Consider the following 14494-nt stretch of genomic DNA (forward strand, 5'->3'; position numbering starts at 1 on the left):
AGGCTCCCAGTGTGATGAGTGGAGAGAAGAGAGAGGCAGTTTTCAGACATGGTTCATCATCCTCAATTGGGTAGATTTAAGAGAGAATAAATGCTGCCTGGAATTCTATTGTCTGTACTTTGCAGATTACTGCTGGCTGTAGGATGGCGTCTGTTGCAAGTGCCTCTCTAACTTATCTCCAGCATGTAGATGCATGTATTTTGAGAGAGGCATCCTACCCTAAGTGTATGTTACTCAAAAAGCAATGTTTTCTTCCAGGAAAACCTACTGAGGTTTCAAAACAGCTGGAGGATAAGACAGCAGCAGCAGGGCAGGACATCAGCCTGAGCTGTGAGCTGTCAAAGCCGGATTTGAACATCAGGTGGTACAAGGATGGCAAAGCAATCAGAAAAAGCCAGAAGTACGACTTGCAGCAGGAGGGAAGGAACTGGGGCCATTCTGATCATCCATGACTCTACTGCCAAGGACAGTGGGGAGTACCCCTGTGAGACAGAGGACTCCATAACAAAAGCCAGGGTCACTGTGCAAGGTGAGTTGAAAAGCACACTGGGGATGGCATGTAGAGAAGTCGAGGTAAATATCTGCAGCCTGTGGGTGATGTTTTTCTCTTCTGTTTCCTTGAGCGGGATCAATTCTTAGTTTTCAGAAAATACGATGGATTAAAATCTTTTCCTTAAAATAATCTGGAAACCGAATGATTCTCCAGTGTGATGTGGATCTGGGCAGCCTGGTCTGGTGGTTGGTGGCCCCTTGACAGGGGGTTTAAAACTAGATACTCTTTGAGGTCCTTTCCTACTCAGGCCACTCTATGATTCTGTGATCATTCTATGGTTCTATGATCTTGGTTGTTAGTGAGCCAAGAAAAGATGGCAATCTGAATTAGTCTATATTGAATATGTGTAATCAAAACTATATGCAGTTTATCAGATGAGATCCTACCAGCGCATGTATAATGGTATTGAACTTTCCAGATATCTACTGGAATTATCAAACCTATGTAAATGGGTGGACTCTGTGGACTTCTTAGATTCTTTGCATCTCTATGTGATGTTCTAGAAGTGAGGGCAAAGGAGATTCAGGACACCTCTGTATGCTTGAGACTTGTTCGGGTAACAAATCCCTTTGTCCCACACCCTCATCCCCCTCTTTTCCTTCCAGAAAAACCTAATTACTTTATCAAGGAACTTTCAGATCTGAAAACTGAAGAAAGTGGAACTACAATTTTTTCATTTCAGTGCGAGAAATGCTCATACACCGTCATATGGAGGAAAGGCATTGCTGAGCTCAGGCCTGGCAGGAAATACGAGATGGCACAGAAAGGACGAGACCTGCAGCTGAGCATAAGAAATCTGGAGAAAAGTGACAGTGACGTGTACACCTGTGACATTGGTGATGCCCAGTCCAGAGCCAAGCTGGTTGTACAAGGTATGTGTGAGAGCCATATGACTGCGCATCCTGTTTCTCCACTCCCAAGACATTATCCTGGTAGAATTTGTACATTTATGGCAGGTCTTTGGGGCTGCAGCTGTCTGGCCTGAATAGCGGTTCACAAGCCATGCACAGAGCGAGCTGCACGGAAAGGGAAAGAACTACCAACTAGAGCAGTGCCATTGAGAACTTTATGTATCATTTAAAAACCAAAAATGCTGATGTACGGTGAGGCTGGTGACCCAGAAATCAGTGTGAACTTTCTATCTCTGACCTTTCTGAGTTAAAAATAGTTCTCTAAAGTTCTAGGCAAAAATTCCCTGATGCAGCATTCTGGGTAGTTGTCACAGTTTAAACAAAAATTTACCTGTGTTCGTGACAGGGGGGCCACAGGCAAGCGAGGTGCTAGAAGGAGCTGAACCTCAGTCCCAGCTACTTCAGAAGCAGCCCGAACCCCCTCATACACGGCTAAGATCTCCTTCTCAGTTTAAGCATAGCGCTCCTCAGACCCTTTATATGCTCGACTCCAAAATCCCAGGGGTCGGCCTTGGGTCTCTCCTGAAGCTCTTTGCCACAAACTCCAAGTGGGACCTTTTTCTCCAGCAGCAGTGTAGATTATGTTTTTCACATCCTGTCCCGTCCGTACTGGCCCCAAGGCCACGGCATGGGCTATCTCTTGTTTTATCTGCTCAAAAGCCTGCTGCTGCTTAGGACCCCATGAGAAATTATTCTTCTTCCACGTTACCTGATAGAGGGGGCTCACTATGTGGCTGTAGTTTGGGACATGCATTCTCCAAAAGCCCACTACTCCCAGGAAAGATTGGGTCTCTGTCTTGTTGGTGGGCGGAGACATAGCAGTGATTTTGTCAGTCACATCTGCTGGGATGTGTCGATGCCCATCTTGCCGTTTTACACCTAAAAACTGGATTTCCTGGGCAGGCCCCTTCACCTTGCTGCGCTTAATGGGAAAACCAGCTTGCAAAAGAATTTGGATTATCTGTTTTCCTTTCTTGAAAACCTCTGCTGCTGTATGGCCCCACACGACAATATCATCAATATACTGCAAGTGTTCGGGAGCATTACCCTGTTCCAAGACAGCTTGGATCAACCAATGGAAATGGTTGGGCTGTGCTTCCACCCTTGAGGTAAACAGTTCCAGGTATACTGAACAGCTCTCCAGGTAAAAGCAAACTGTGACCTACATTTTGCAGCCAATGGGATGGAAAAGTAGGCATTAGCAATGTCAATGATGGCAAACCACCTTGCTTCTTTTGACTCCAGTTCATACTGGAGTTCTATCATGTCTGGTACAGCAGCACTCAATGGAGGTGTGAATTCATTCAGGCCACGGTAATCCAGCGTCAGCCTCCATTCTCCATTGGCTTTACGCACTGGCCATATGGGGCTGTTAAAAGGCGAGTGAGTTTTGCTAATCAATCCCTGATTCTCTAATTGGCGAATTAGCTTGTGAATGAGGAGCAATGAGTCCCTATTGGTGCGGAACTGCTGTCTTGTACCACTTTGGTGGCAATTGGTACCACTTGGTCTTTTACCTGGAGCAACCCCACAGCAGAAGGATCATCTGACAGACCAGGTAAAGCTGACAGCTGCTTAACACAGTTTGTGTTAACAGCAGCTATCCCAAAGGCCCATCGATAGCCCTTGGGATCCTTAAAATATCTCATCCTAAGGTCATCAATACCCAAAATACATGGAGCCTCTGGACCAGTCACAGTAGGGTGTTTTTGCCAGTTTTTACCATTGAGGCTTATTTCGGCCTCCAACATAGTCAATTCTTGGGAACCCCCAGTCACTCCATGGATCTATATTGGTTGTGTCCCTTGGTGACTTGAGGGCATTAGGGTGCATTGTGCGCCAGTGTCCACCAAGGCTTTATATTTCTGTGGTTGAGATGTGCCAGGCCACCTAATCCACACAGCCCAGTATACTCTATTGTCCCTTTCCCCGCCCAGGCTGTAGTCAGGGCCCCTCTATTGGTTACCTCGATGGCTTGCAGCAACTGGAACTTCCCCCCTTTTGGGGCATGTAGCCCTGTCTTTCATGTCTCATGTCCAGTTCCACATGTTGTTTGAAGCACCATCTTAGAGGCAGCCTTTATTTCTCCAGCCCACCACTCTCTTGTACCACGAGAGCTCTCCTGCTTCTCGCTGTGATGTGAGACCAAATGGAAGGCCCTGCAGAAGTCTGGGTAGGTGATGTCAGTTGCTGTTCCTTTCCCCAACTGGTGCTGGGAAAAGCAGGGAATGGGACTGGGAGACATCCTGGCGGTGGGATCCTGCCTAAGCAGAACTGAATGGCTGTTCTGATCCATGTATTTTAACCTGAGTGAATCTGAAACTAATGAGGGAGGTGAGGGACCTGTGGGAAGAAAATGTATGTGCCGCAGTTTGTGGTGCAAGGTGTTCTAGGAGCTGCTGGTAACAGTGCCCAGAAGTCTTCCTTTTTTGACGGGGAGAGGATTAACAAGGTTATTTTAATGAATCTATTTCCTTTCTGTTCATCTTTCATACTACCTCTCAAAAAACTGTCTGTGGATTCTGTCATAGTTTGTGCTGTTGCTGTCAATATTCTACATCATAACATCATGTGCAGTATGAATCATTAATTGAGGGTATAAATAGTGGAATCATGTACAAAGGAAAAAGGGTTAAAGAGAAAGTAAATTTATGTGTGGATTCTATGCATTCTCAAGTAGTAGTTCTTGCTAAAGAGAATTCGTGTGCACTCTGTGCTTTCATCTGCACAAAGGATCTTGTAATCATCTCTGTCTGTGTTTCTTTTAGACCCAGAGATGGAGCAGAGAGGAACACAGACTTGGGTGGATCTTCATTCAGGAGCAGGGACACGTCATGCTCATCTGAGGTGTCTGGCTGACAGCAAGAGCAGAGAGGTAAGTTTCATAGGGTCGCGTGCCCATTTTATTTTTTTTTTCATTCATGATGCATAGAGGCGTTCCCCAGACAAAGTGAGCATTTCTCAACTGGACTTTCTAGAAATGAGCTAGGCAGTGAAAATGGGTTTGAAGCATTCCTAAGAGCCCCGCAAGAGAATGCTGAGAGTTAATCTGGCACCCTCCTTTGGAAACGTCCGTTGTCTGTCAGCTCTTCAGCTGTGCCCTAACACCTCCCATTGCGCTGCCACACCAGCAGTTGGTGTTGGCAGTTGGTGTTGGCAGTTGGTGTTGGCAGTTGGTGTTGGCAGTTGGTGTTGGCAGTTGGTGTTGGCAGTTGGTGTTGGCAGTTGGTGTTGGCAGTTGGTGTTGGCAGTTGGTGTTGGCAGTTGGTGTTGGCAGTTGGTGTTGGCAGTTGGTGTTGGCAGTTGGTGTTGGCAGTTGGTGTTGGCAGTTGGTGTTGGCAGTTGGTGTTGGCAGTTGGTGTTGGCAGTTGGTGTTGGCAGTTGGTGTTGGCAGTTGGTGTTGGCAGTTGGTGTTGGCAGTTGGTGTTGGCAGTTGGTGTTGGCAGTTGGTGTTGGCAGTTGGTGTTGGCAGTTGGTGTTGGCAGTTGGTGTTGGCAGTTGGTGTTGGCAGTTGGTGTTGGCAGTTGGTGTTGGCAGTTGGTGTTGGCAGTTGGTGTTGGCAGTTGGTGTTGGCAGTTGGTGTTGGCAGTTGGTGTTGGCAGTTGGTGTTGGCAGTTGGTGTTGGCAGTTGGTGTTGGCAGTTGGTGTTGGCAGTTGGTGTTGGCAGTTGGTGTTGGCAGTTGGTGTTGGCAGTTGGTGTTGGCAGTTGGTGTTGGCAGTTGGTGTTGGCAGTTGGTGTTGGCAGTTGGTGTTGGCAGTTGGTGTTGGCAGTTGGTGTTGGCAGTTGGTGTTGGCAGTTGGTGTTGGCAGTTGGTGTTGGCAGTTGGTGTTGGCAGTTGGTGTTGGCAGTTGGTGTTGGCAGTTGGTGTTGGCAGTTGGTGTTGGCAGTTGGTGTTGGCAGTTGGTGTTGGCAGTTGGTGTTGGCAGTTGGTGTTGGCAGTTGGTGTTGGCAGTTGGTGTTGGCAGTTGGTGTTGGCAGTTGGTGTTGGCAGTTGGTGTTGGCAGTTGGTGTTGGCAGTTGGTGTTGGCAGTTGGTGTTGGCAGTTGGTGTTGGCAGTTGGTGTTGGCAGTTGGTGTTGGCAGTTGGTGTTGGCAGTTGGTGTTGGCAGTTGGTGTTGGCAGTTGGTGTTGGCAGTTGGTGTTGGCAGTTGGTGTTGGCAGTTGGTGTTGGCAGTTGGTGTTGGCAGTTGGTGTTGGCAGTTGGTGTTGGCAGTTGGTGTTGGCAGTTGGTGTTGGCAGTTGGTGTTGGCAGTTGGTGTTGGCAGTTGGTGTTGGCAGTTGGTGTTGGCAGTTGGTGTTGGCAGTTGGTGTTGGCAGTTGGTGTTGGCAGTTGGTGTTGGCAGTTGGTGTTGGCAGTTGGTGTTGGCAGTTGGTGTTGGCAGTTGGTGTTGGCAGTTGGTGTTGGCAGTTGGTGTTGGCAGTTGGTGTTGGCAGTTGGTGTTGGCAGTTGGTGTTGGCAGTTGGTGTTGGCAGTTGGTGTTGGCAGTTGGTGTTGGCAGTTGGTGTTGGCAGTTGGTGTTGGCAGTTGGTGTTGGCAGTTGGTGTTGGCAGTTGGTGTTGGCAGTTGGTGTTGGCAGTTGGTGTTGGCAGTTGGTGTTGGCAGTTGGTGTTGGCAGTTGGTGTTGGCAGTTGGTGTTGGCAGTTGGTGTTGGCAGTTGGTGTTGGCAGTTGGTGTTGGCAGTTGGTGTTGGCAGTTGGTGTTGGCAGTTGGTGTTGGCAGTTGGTGTTGGCAGTTGGTGTTGGCAGTTGGTGTTGGCAGTTGGTGTTGGCAGTTGGTGTTGGCAGTTGGTGTTGGCAGTTGGTGTTGGCAGTTGGTGTTGGCAGTTGGTGTTGGCAGTTGGTGTTGGCAGTTGGTGTTGGCAGTTGGTGTTGGCAGTTGGTGTTGGCAGTTGGTGTTGGCAGTTGGTGTTGGCAGTTGGTGTTGGCAGTTGGTGTTGGCAGTTGGTGTTGGCAGTTGGTGTTGGCAGTTGGTGTTGGCAGTTGGTGTTGGCAGTTGGTGTTGGCAGTTGGTGTTGGCAGTTGGTGTTGGCAGTTGGTGTTGGCAGTTGGTGTTGGCAGTTGGTGTTGGCAGTTGGTGTTGGCAGTTGGTGTTGGCAGTTGGTGTTGGCAGTTGGTGTTGGCAGTTGGTGTTGGCAGTTGGTGTTGGCAGTTGGTGTTGGCAGTTGGTGTTGGCAGTTGGTGTTGGCAGTTGGTGTTGGCAGTTGGTGTTGGCAGTTGGTGTTGGCAGTTGGTGTTGGCAGTTGGTGTTGGCAGTTGGTGTTGGCAGTTGGTGTTGGCAGTTGGTGTTGGCAGTTGGTGTTGGCAGTTGGTGTTGGCAGTTGGTGTTGGCAGTTGGTGTTGGCAGTTGGTGTTGGCAGTTGGTGTTGGCAGTTGGTGTTGGCAGTTGGTGTTGGCAGTTGGTGTTGGCAGTTGGTGTTGGCAGTTGGTGTTGGCAGTTGGTGTTGGCAGTTGGTGTTGGCAGTTGGTGTTGGCAGTTGGTGTTGGCAGTTGGTGTTGGCAGTTGGTGTTGGCAGTTGGTGTTGGCAGTTGGTGTTGGCAGTTGGTGTTGGCAGTTGGTGTTGGCAGTTGGTGTTGGCAGTTGGTGTTGGCAGTTGGTGTTGGCAGTTGGTGTTGGCAGTTGGTGTTGGCAGTTGGTGTTGGCAGTTGGTGTTGGCAGTTGGTGTTGGCAGTTGGTGTTGGCAGTTGGTGTTGGCAGTTGGTGTTGGCAGTTGGTGTTGGCAGTTGGTGTTGGCAGTTGGTGTTGGCAGTTGGTGTTGGCAGTTGGTGTTGGCAGTTGGTGTTGGCAGTTGGTGTTGGCAGTTGGTGTTGGCAGTTGGTGTTGGCAGTTGGTGTTGGCAGTTGGTGTTGGCAGTTGGTGTTGGCAGTTGGTGTTGGCAGTTGGTGTTGGCAGTTGGTGTTGGCAGTTGGTGTTGGCAGTTGGTGTTGGCAGTTGGTGTTGGCAGTTGGTGTTGGCAGTTGGTGTTGGCAGTTGGTGTTGGCAGTTGGTGTTGGCAGTTGGTGTTGGCAGTTGGTGTTGGCAGTTGGTGTTGGCAGTTGGTGTTGGCAGTTGGTGTTGGCAGTTGGTGTTGGCAGTTGGTGTTGGCAGTTGGTGTTGGCAGTTGGTGTTGGCAGTTGGTGTTGGCAGTTGGTGTTGGCAGTTGGTGTTGGCAGTTGGTGTTGGCAGTTGGTGTTGGCAGTTGGTGTTGGCAGTTGGTGTTGGCAGTTGGTGTTGGCAGTTGGTGTTGGCAGTTGGTGTTGGCAGTTGGTGTTGGCAGTTGGTGTTGGCAGTTGGTGTTGGCAGTTGGTGTTGGCAGTTGGTGTTGGCAGTTGGTGTTGGCAGTTGGTGTTGGCAGTTGGTGTTGGCAGTTGGTGTTGGCAGTTGGTGTTGGCAGTTGGTGTTGGCAGTTGGTGTTGGCAGTTGGTGTTGGCAGTTGGTGTTGGCAGTTGGTGTTGGCAGTTGGTGTTGGCAGTTGGTGTTGGCAGTTGGTGTTGGCAGTTGGTGTTGGCAGTTGGTGTTGGCAGTTGGTGTTGGCAGTTGGTGTTGGCAGTTGGTGTTGGCAGTTGGTGTTGGCAGTTGGTGTTGGCAGTTGGTGTTGGCAGTTGGTGTTGGCAGTTGGTGTTGGCAGTTGGTGTTGGCAGTTGGTGTTGGCAGTTGGTGTTGGCAGTTGGTGTTGGCAGTTGGTGTTGGCAGTTGGTGTTGGCAGTTGGTGTTGGCAGTTGGTGTTGGCAGTTGGTGTTGGCAGTTGGTGTTGGCAGTTGGTGTTGGCAGTTGGTGTTGGCAGTTGGTGTTGGCAGTTGGTGTTGGCAGTTGGTGTTGGCAGTTGGTGTTGGCAGTTGGTGTTGGCAGTTGGTGTTGGCAGTTGGTGTTGGCAGTTGGTGTTGGCAGTTGGTGTTGGCAGTTGGTGTTGGCAGTTGGTGTTGGCAGTTGGTGTTGGCAGTTGGTGTTGGCAGTTGGTGTTGGCAGTTGGTGTTGGCAGTTGGTGTTGGCAGTTGGTGTTGGCAGTTGGTGTTGGCAGTTGGTGTTGGCAGTTGGTGTTGGCAGTTGGTGTTGGCAGTTGGTGTTGGCAGTTGGTGTTGGCAGTTGGTGTTGGCAGTTGGTGTTGGCAGTTGGTGTTGGCAGTTGGTGTTGGCAGTTGGTGTTGGCAGTTGGTGTTGGCAGTTGGTGTTGGCAGTTGGTGTTGGCAGTTGGTGTTGGCAGTTGGTGTTGGCAGTTGGTGTTGGCAGTTGGTGTTGGCAGTTGGTGTTGGCAGTTGGTGTTGGCAGTTGGTGTTGGCAGTTGGTGTTGGCAGTTGGTGTTGGCAGTTGGTGTTGGCAGTTGGTGTTGGCAGTTGGTGTTGGCAGTTGGTGTTGGCAGTTGGTGTTGGCAGTTGGTGTTGGCAGTTGGTGTTGGCAGTTGGTGTTGGCAGTTGGTGTTGGCAGTTGGTGTTGGCAGTTGGTGTTGGCAGTTGGTGTTGGCAGTTGGTGTTGGCAGTTGGTGTTGGCAGTTGGTGTTGGCAGTTGGTGTTGGCAGTTGGTGTTGGCAGTTGGTGTTGGCAGTTGGTGTTGGCAGTTGGTGTTGGCAGTTGGTGTTGGCAGTTGGTGTTGGCAGTTGGTGTTGGCAGTTGGTGTTGGCAGTTGGTGTTGGCAGTTGGTGTTGGCAGTTGGTGTTGGCAGTTGGTGTTGGCAGTTGGTGTTGGCAGTTGGTGTTGGCAGTTGGTGTTGGCAGTTGGTGTTGGCAGTTGGTGTTGGCAGTTGGTGTTGGCAGTTGGTGTTGGCAGTTGGTGTTGGCAGTTGGTGTTGGCAGTTGGTGTTGGCAGTTGGTGTTGGCAGTTGGTGTTGGCAGTTGGTGTTGGCAGTTGGTGTTGGCAGTTGGTGTTGGCAGTTGGTGTTGGCAGTTGGTGTTGGCAGTTGGTGTTGGCAGTTGGTGTTGGCAGTTGGTGTTGGCAGTTGGTGTTGGCAGTTGGTGTTGGCAGTTGGTGTTGGCAGTTGGTGTTGGCAGTTGGTGTTGGCAGTTGGTGTTGGCAGTTGGTGTTGGCAGTTGGTGTTGGCAGTTGGTGTTGGCAGTTGGTGTTGGCAGTTGGTGTTGGCAGTTGGTGTTGGCAGTTGGTGTTGGCAGTTGGTGTTGGCAGTTGGTGTTGGCAGTTGGTGTTGGCAGTTGGTGTTGGCAGTTGGTGTTGGCAGTTGGTGTTGGCAGTTGGTGTTGGCAGTTGGTGTTGGCAGTTGGTGTTGGCAGTTGGTGTTGGCAGTTGGTGTTGGCAGTTGGTGTTGGCAGTTGGTGTTGGCAGTTGGTGTTGGCAGTTGGTGTTGGCAGTTGGTGTTGGCAGTTGGTGTTGGCAGTTGGTGTTGGCAGTTGGTGTTGGCAGTTGGTGTTGGCAGTTGGTGTTGGCAGTTGGTGTTGGCAGTTGGTGTTGGCAGTTGGTGTTGGCAGTTGGTGTTGGCAGTTGGTGTTGGCAGTTGGTGTTGGCAGTTGGTGTTGGCAGTTGGTGTTGGCAGTTGGTGTTGGCAGTTGGTGTTGGCAGTTGGTGTTGGCAGTTGGTGTTGGCAGTTGGTGTTGGCAGTTGGTGTTGGCAGTTGGTGTTGGCAGTTGGTGTTGGCAGTTGGTGTTGGCAGTTGGTGTTGGCAGTTGGTGTTGGCAGTTGGTGTTGGCAGTTGGTGTTGGCAGTTGGTGTTGGCAGTTGGTGTTGGCAGTTGGTGTTGGCAGTTGGTGTTGGCAGTTGGTGTTGGCAGTTGGTGTTGGCAGTTGGTGTTGGCAGTTGGTGTTGGCAGTTGGTGTTGGCAGTTGGTGTTGGCAGTTGGTGTTGGCAGTTGGTGTTGGCAGTTGGTGTTGGCAGTTGGTGTTGGCAGTTGGTGTTGGCAGTTGGTGTTGGCAGTTGGTGTTGGCAGTTGGTGTTGGCAGTTGGTGTTGGCAGTTGGTGTTGGCAGTTGGTGTTGGCAGTTGGTGTTGGCAGTTGGTGTTGGCAGTTGGTGTTGGCAGTTGGTGTTGGCAGTTGGTGTTGGCAGTTGGTGTTGGCAGTTGGTGTTGGCAGTTGGTGTTGGCAGTTGGTGTTGGCAGTTGGTGTTGGCAGTTGGTGTTGGCAGTTGGTGTTGGCAGTTGGTGTTGGCAGTTGGTGTTGGCAGTTGGTGTTGGCAGTTGGTGTTGGCAGTTGGTGTTGGCAGTTGGTGTTGGCAGTTGGTGTTGGCAGTTGGTGTTGGCAGTTGGTGTTGGCAGTTGGTGTTGGCAGTTGGTGTTGGCAGTTGGTGTTGGCAGTTGGTGTTGGCAGTTGGTGTTGGCAGTTGGTGTTGGCAGTTGGTGTTGGCAGTTGGTGTTGGCAGTTGGTGTTGGCAGTTGGTGTTGGCAGTTGGTGTTGGCAGTTGGTGTTGGCAGTTGGTGTTGGCAGTTGGTGTTGGCAGTTGGTGTTGGCAGTTGGTGTTGGCAGTTGGTGTTGGCAGTTGGTGTTGGCAGTTGGTGTTGGCAGTTGGTGTTGGCAGTTGGTGTTGGCAGTTGGTGTTGGCAGTTGGTGTTGGCAGTTGGTGTTGGCAGTTGGTGTTGGCAGTTGGTGTTGGCAGTTGGTGTTGGCAGTTGGTGTTGGCAGTTGGTGTTGGCAGTTGGTGTTGGCAGTTGGTGTTGGCAGTTGGTGTTGGCAGTTGGTGTTGGCAGTTGGTGTTGGCAGTTGGTGTTGGCAGTTGGTGTTGGCAGTTGGTGTTGGCAGTTGGTGTTGGCAGTTGGTGTTGGCAGTTGGTGTTGGCAGTTGGTGTTGGCAGTTGGTGTTGGCAGTTGGTGTTGGCAGTTGGTGTTGGCAGTTGGTGTTGGCAGTTGGTGTTGGCAGTTGGTGTTGGCAGTTGGTGTTGGCAGTTGGTGTTGGCAGTTGGTGTTGGCAGTTGGTGTTGGCAGTTGGTGTTGGCAGTTGGTGTTGGCAGTTGGTGTTGGCAGTTGGTGTTGGCAGTTGGTGTTGGCAGTTGGTGTTGGCAGTTGGTGTTGGCAGTTGGTGTTGGCAGTTGGTGTTGGCAGTTGGTGTTGGCAGTTGGTGTTGGCAGTTGGTGTTGGCAGTTGGTGTTGGCAGTTGGTGTTGGCAGTTGGTGTTGGCAGTTGGTGTTGGCAGTTGGTGTTGGCAGTTGGTGTTGGCAGTTGGTGTTGGCAGTTGGTGTTGGCAGTTGGTGTTGGCAGTTGGTGTTGGCAGTTGGTGTTGGCAGTTGGTGTTGGCAGTTGGTGTTGGCAGTTGGTGTTGGCAGTTGGTGTTGGCAGTTGGTGTTGGCAGTTGGTGTTGGCAGTTGGTGTTGGCAGTTGGTGTTGGCAGTTGGTGTTGGCAGTTGGTGTTGGCAGTTGGTGTTGGCAGTTGGTGTTGGCAGTTGGTGTTGGCAGTTGGTGTTGGCAGTTGGTGTTGGCAGTTGGTGTTGGCAGTTGGTGTTGGCAGTTGGTGTTGGCAGTTGGTGTTGGCAGTTGGTGTTGGCAGTTGGTGTTGGCAGTTGGTGTTGGCAGTTGGTGTTGGCAGTTGGTGTTGGCAGTTGGTGTTGGCAGTTGGTGTTGGCAGTTGGTGTTGGCAGTTGGTGTTGGCAGTTGGTGTTGGCAGTTGGTGTTGGCAGTTGGTGTTGGCAGTTGGTGTTGGCAGTTGGTGTTGGCAGTTGGTGTTGGCAGTTGGTGTTGGCAGTTGGTGTTGGCAGTTGGTGTTGGCAGTTGGTGTTGGCAGTTGGTGTTGGCAGTTGGTGTTGGCAGTTGGTGTTGGCAGTTGGTGTTGGCAGTTGGTGTTGGCAGTTGGTGTTGGCAGTTGGTGTTGGCAGTTGGTGTTGGCAGTTGGTGTTGGCAGTTGGTGTTGGCAGTTGGTGTTGGCAGTTGGTGTTGGCAGTTGGTGTTGGCAGTTGGTGTTGGCAGTTGGTGTTGGCAGTTGGTGTTGGCAGTTGGTGTTGGCAGTTGGTGTTGGCAGTTGGTGTTGGCAGTTGGTGTTGGCAGTTGGTGTTGGCAGTTGGTGTTGGCAGTTGGTGTTGGCAGTTGGTGTTGGCAGTTGGTGTTGGCAGTTGGTGTTGGCAGTTGGTGTTGGCAGTTGGTGTTGGCAGTTGGTGTTGGCAGTTGGTGTTGGCAGTTGGTGTTGGCAGTTGGTGTTGGCAGTTGGTGTTGGCAGTTGGTGTTGGCAGTTGGTGTTGGCAGTTGGTGTTGGCAGTTGGTGTTGGCAGTTGGTGTTGGCAGTTGGTGTTGGCAGTTGGTGTTGGCAGTTGGTGTTGGCAGTTGGTGTTGGCAGTTGGTGTTGGCAGTTGGTGTTGGCAGTTGGTGTTGGCAGTTGGTGTTGGCAGTTGGTGTTGGCAGTTGGTGTTGGCAGTTGGTGTTGGCAGTTGGTGTTGGCAGTTGGTGTTGGCAGTTGGTGTTGGCAGTTGGTGTTGGCAGTTGGTGTTGGCAGTTGGTGTTGGCAGTTGGTGTTGGCAGTTGGTGTTGGCAGTTGGTGTTGGCAGTTGGTGTTGGCAGTTGGTGTTGGCAGTTGGTGTTGGCAGTTGGTGTTGGCAGTTGGTGTTGGCAGTTGGTGTTGGCAGTTGGTGTTGGCAGTTGGTGTTGGCAGTTGGTGTTGGCAGTTGGTGTTGGCAGTTGGTGTTGGCAGTTGGTGTTGGCAGTTGGTGTTGGCAGTTGGTGTTGGCAGTTGGTGTTGGCAGTTGGTGTTGGCAGTTGGTGTTGGCAGTTGGTGTTGGCAGTTGGTGTTGGCAGTTGGTGTTGGCAGTTGGTGTTGGCAGTTGGTGTTGGCAGTTGGTGTTGGCAGTTGGTGTTGGCAGTTGGTGTTGGCAGTTGGTGTTGGCAGTTGGTGTTGGCAGTTGGTGTTGGCAGTTGGTGTTGGCAGTTGGTGTTGGCAGTTGGTGTTGGCAGTTGGTGTTGGCAGTTGGTGTTGGCAGTTGGTGTTGGCAGTTGGTGTTGGCAGTTGGTGTTGGCAGTTGGTGTTGGCAGTTGGTGTTGGCAGTTGGTGTTGGCAGTTGGTGTTGGCAGTTGGTGTTGGCAGTTGGTGTTGGCAGTTGGTGTTGGCAGTTGGTGTTGGCAGTTGGTGTTGGCAGTTGGTGTTGGCAGTTGGTGTTGGCAGTTGGTGTTGGCAGTTGGTGTTGGCAGTTGGTGTTGGCAGTTGGTGTTGGCAGTTGGTGTTGGCAGTTGGTGTTGGCAGTTGGTGTTGGCAGTTGGTGTTGGCAGTTGGTGTTGGCAGTTGGTGTTGGCAGTTGGTGTTGGCAGTTGGTGTTGGCAGTTGGTGTTGGCAGTTGGTGTTGGCAGTTGGTGTTGGCAGTTGGTGTTGGCAGTTGGTGTTGGCAGTTGGTGTTGGCAGTTGGTGTTGGCAGTTGGTGTTGGCAGTTGGTGTTGGCAGTTGGTGTTGGCAGTTGGTGTTGGCAGTTGGTGTTGGCAGTTGGTGTTGGCAGTTGGTGTTGGCAGTTGGTGTTGGCAGTTGGTGTTGGCAGTTGGTGTTGGCAGTTGGTGTTGGCAGTTGGTGTTGGCAGTTGGTGTTGGCAGTTGGTGTTGGCAGTTGGTGTTGGCAGTTGGTGTTGGCAGTTGGTGTTGGCAGTTGGTGTTGGCAGTTGGTGTTGGCAGTTGGTGTTGGCAGTTGGTGTTGGCAGTTGGTGTTGGCAGTTGGTGTTGGCAGTTGGTGTTGGCAGTTGGTGTTGGCAGTTGGTGTTGGCAGTTGGTGTTGGCAGTTGGTGTTGGCAGTTGGTGTTGGCAGTTGGTGTTGGCAGTTGGTGTTGGCAGTTGGTGTTGGCAGTTGGTGTTGGCAGTTGGTGTTGGCAGTTGGTGTTGGCAGTTGGTGTTGGCAGTTGGTGTTGGCAGTTGGTGTTGGCAGTTGGTGTTGGCAGTTGGTGTTGGCAGTTGGTGTTGGCAGTTGGTGTTGGCAGTTGGTGTTGGCAGTTGGTGTTGGCAGTTGGTGTTGGCAGTTGGTGTTGGCAGTTGGTGTTGGCAGTTGGTGTTGGCAGTTGGTGTTGGCAGTTGGTGTTGGCAGTTGGTGTTGGCAGTTGGTGTTGGCAGTTGGTGTTGGCAGTTGGTGTTGGCAGTTGGTGTTGGCAGTTGGTGTTGGCAGTTGGTGTTGGCAGTTGGTGTTGGCAGTTGGTGTTGGCAGTTGGTGTTGGCAGTTGGTGTTGGCAGTTG

General features: G+C 51.4%; 1 long non-coding RNA gene across 3 annotated transcripts; it reads left to right on the forward strand.

Annotated features, from left to right (window-relative positions):
* Positions 1-254: 254 nt before the first annotated feature.
* Positions 255-4463, forward strand: LOC146754933 (uncharacterized). 3 transcript variants are annotated; one of them, XR_014938524.1, is made up of 4 exons: positions 255-529; positions 1236-1425; positions 3556-3637; positions 4233-4463. It is a non-coding gene; the product is annotated as an uncharacterized LOC146754933 (long non-coding RNA). The 3 variants fall into 3 exon arrangements; XR_014938525.1 differs by lacking the exon at positions 255-529 and adding an exon at positions 634-1109; XR_014938523.1 differs by lacking the exon at positions 255-529 and having other exon boundaries at positions 1116-1425.
* The last annotated feature ends 10031 nt before the right edge of the window (positions 4464-14494 follow it).

This window comes from Coturnix japonica, chromosome 37, assembly GCF_054131305.1.
Source record: "Coturnix japonica strain WE chromosome 37, WE-NBRP24, whole genome shotgun sequence".
Lineage (NCBI taxonomy): Eukaryota > Metazoa > Chordata > Aves > Galliformes > Phasianidae > Coturnix > Coturnix japonica.